The sequence below is a fragment of the Genypterus blacodes genome, unplaced genomic scaffold (assembly GCF_046128005.1).
Source record: "Genypterus blacodes isolate CSIRO-AG114 ecotype Tasmania unplaced genomic scaffold, CSIRO-AGI_Gbla_v1 ptg000321l_1, whole genome shotgun sequence".
Lineage (NCBI taxonomy): Eukaryota > Metazoa > Chordata > Actinopteri > Ophidiiformes > Ophidiidae > Genypterus > Genypterus blacodes.
This window is the reverse complement of record NW_027467108.1, coordinates 175,001-178,736: the sequence shown is the minus strand read 5'-3', so window position 1 is coordinate 178,736 and position 3,736 is coordinate 175,001.

Sequence of the window (3,736 nt, the reverse complement as noted above, 5' to 3'; positions counted from 1 at the left end):
CACATCAACACGCATCCTGTCGCATTTTACATCCTAACGTTTGATAAACAGAAAGTGCCTGAAGAAACCAGTCCAGTGTGTGTTTGTGTGTGTGTGTGTGTGTGTGTGTGTGTGTGTGTGTGTGTGTATTCTAATGCATGTGTTAACGAGTGTGTTTTTTTTGTGTTGTGTGTGTGTGTGTGTGTGTGTGCAGGTTTTGAAGGAAGTCCCAATGATTGGTTCCTGGAGCGATGAAGAGGATGGGAAGAAGAAAGCGATGGAGAGGAAGATGATGAGGATGTGTGAGTATGGCAGATACAGATCGCAGGTCATACCCCAGGAAGGCAGAGCGGCAAACAGAGCTGCAGGTAGAGAAGAAACCAGCAGAGCTTCTCCAGTAAAGGTCAAAGGTCACATGTACACAAACACCGACATGTAAGAAGTAAACACCTGAAGGTAACTTCCTGTAAGCGCCTCCATCTGCTGCTGTCCTGGTAAACCCTGTGTATTCTCTGTGATGCTGACTGCCACAGTGAGCGCAGTAGAAGAAGAGCATGGCGGCGGCGGCGGCGGCATGTTGGTGTGTTTCCCTCTGAGCCTCAGCTGTCCTCCTGTTTGCTCCTTCGGTTGCGGCGCCCACAGATCCCCAGACGTGGGCCCGGCTGGTGTTCACGTCGGGGACACTTTGGCGTTTTGGGTCTCCATTGAGCCGGCAGCAGTGTGAGGCGGCGTGGCGCTTCAGTCTCTTCAGCCTCTTCAGCCTCTTCATCGTCCTGTCAGCTTCTTGCTTGTGATGCGTTTCTGCTTTCTGTTCAGGGCCGCTCGCGCTCTAACACGAGGTGTGTTTGGGAAGCGTGGGATTTCTTAGCGCTCTGTTTCTGTTTCACCTCCAGCCTGAACTGCCGCTCGCAAATTATTCATGCGGTGTCACGTCAAGGAGCTGCTGCAGCATCCGCCTGGGGCGACAGCGGCATGCGTGTGTGTGTGTGTGTGTGTGTCATGTATATTATGCAAGCCTGGGTATTGTGTGAGGCTGTGTGTTGTGTGTGTGTTACGTGTGTGTGTGTGTGTGTCTGTGTGCGTGTTGTAATTCCCACTCCAAATCAAAGTCCCTGACAGCTGCCTTAATGCGGGCTGCCTCTCAGGTGATGAAGGGCTCGCAGCTCATCGCCGCGGATACTAAACACCCCCCCCCACGCCCCCCCGCTGAGGCTGAATCAATCACTCCATCCGCCCGCCGCTCCGTATCCCTGACACCAGCATGTATAATTAAAGTTTATTCCCTCGGACCTCCCAGCCCAGCTCCTTCCTGTGACAGCCCGCCGCCGCCGCTGCCACCACAGAAGAAGAAGATAAACATGAAGCGGTCATACATATTTCACAGAAACAAAGGAAAGTGATGAATGTCTGCCGACGGTCAACTCACAGAGGAAACACGAGAGGAGACGGCAAACTGAGGCTGGAACCACCGCTTTACACCGTGTGTGTGTGTGTGTGTGTGTGTGTGTGTGTGTGTGTGTGTGTGTGTGTGTGTGTGTGTGTGTGTGTGTGTGTGTGTGTGCGTGCGTGTGTGTGTGTGTTTACTTGATGATGTCGTCTTTAGTTTTCTTGAGCCTTTACATTTTTTCTAGATTTCCAAAATAAAGTTTAAAAATGCTCTTTTAATATTGATACTAATTAGAATAATTAAATATGCAGAATAATACATTCATATCTCACACACACACACACACACACACACCATTCCATATGAAAGAACACAGACAGGTTTCTCATTAAGTTTGGAATGTGTGAGGAGATAATTTATTCATGGTAATGAAGAAGTGATTGGTGTGTGTTGTGTTGTGTTGTGTTGGTGTGTGTCACTGTGTGTTGCAGTGTGTTGTGTTGGTATGTGTTGTGTTGCTGTGTGTAGTGTGTAGCTGTGTGTTGATGTGTTGTTGTGTGTCACTGTGTGTTGTTGTGTTGGTGTGTTGCTGTGTGTAGTGTGTAGCTGTGTGTTGATGTGTTGTTGTGTGTCACTGTGTGTTGGTGTGTTGGTGTGTTGCTGTGTGTAGTGTGTAGCTGTGTGTTGATGTGTTGTTGTGTGTCACTGTGTGTTGTTGTGTGTAGTGTGTAGCTGTGTGTTGGTGTGTTGTGTGTCACTGTGTGTTGTTGTGTGTAGTGTGTAGCTGTGTGTTGGTGTGTTGTTGTGTTCACAGCTGATTAAAGCACTTTTGATCACCTGTGAAAATGAGACTTTTAGCAGGTTTGTGCCGTAATTAGCGCAGGTTTCTGTGGCGCTCCTCTACCTCGCACTTCCTCCTCTCAGCTTTGTGTTTTCACTCCCTTCACCTTCTGCTTCTGCTTCTTAGTTTACATTTGTTTTCCCCCAAACTTTCCAAATTCATTATAAGTTTCTGATAATTCTTGAGATGATGTCGCGTCTGCGTGACGTTTCAGAGGCCGAACTCATCACCGGTGTTAATGAGGTTCATAAAGGACACACACACACACACACACACACACACACACACACCTTTAGGTTGCACCGATGCAAAGCTGGACCTTTCACTCGTTTATTTAAATGTGTGACGAAAGAAAGAAAACAGAGAAGAGTCCAAAGGAATATTACTCCCAAACTTTTGAGGAAAACTAATTACTGAATTGAATCTAACTTCATTTTTCAGCCTGTTTGCGTGAATCCTCCTAAACGCTCTTTATGTATCTGTAGAAGATCCTGCAGAAACCAAAGGAATCTCCTGGAGAAACAACTGGGCCTTTGGGGAAGCCCTCAAGGACCTCCTCAAGGACCTTTGAAACCTTAGGAACCTCCTCTAGGACCTTCAAACCTCCTCTAGGACCTTAGGAACCTCCTCTAGGACCCACTGCAGCGACTCAAAGGAGCACAGAACCTTCAACAAACTTCAACAAGAACCCTGGAATATCTTCTAGGCCCTGATGACCTCAGTGAAGACACTTAAAACTACAGAGATGTCCAAAGACTGAAGGATCCAATCAAATACCTGGAGACGTTCTTCAAGGATCCTCTCAAGCAGAACGCTGCAGATCACACGGACAACAGAACCGGGGCGGTCCAAATCTCAGACAGGATGCAGAGTTCTGATGCAGAGACGGAAGAGAGACATTTTGTCCCATTTGTCCTCTGAAAGGACAAAAAAAAGAGGAAACGTGTCCTTAACGTGTTCTTGTCCTCCTACCTGCTGAGCAAAGCGATGGTGGCTGCTGATTGGCTGTCTCACCTCGCGGGCTCACATTGTTTCCCCACAGATCTGTGGGTGAGGAGGAGGACGGGGAGGAGGGGGAGGAGGGGGAGGAGGAGGTGGAGGTTTCTCTTCTGGGAAGCTCTTGTCTGTTAATTAGCGGTGAGCAGATGGAAGAAAGTCCACATTTCACCGGGGATCAATTCCACGCGAGAAGCAGCAGCAGCAGCAGCAGCAACCTCACTTTATTTATTTCTGGGCTCAGCGTCGGCGAGGAGATGTCACCTCCCAAACGTACCAAGAGGAGGAGGAGGAGGAGGAGGAGAACCCGGGAAGACTTCGACAGAGAGAAGACGGGAGTTTTCCTGTGAGACGCGGCGTTCAGCAGACTGTTGAGTTTAGTTACTTATCATCCCTCTGTTTGCAGCCATCTGTTTATCCTCCTCCTCTTATCGCTCAGCGCCGCCGGTCGTAACCCGCCGGCCTCCTGCCAAACCCCGAGCCTCGCCCGCAGCCCATTGGCTCTTCCTCCTCCTAATGCACTCAGAGCAAAC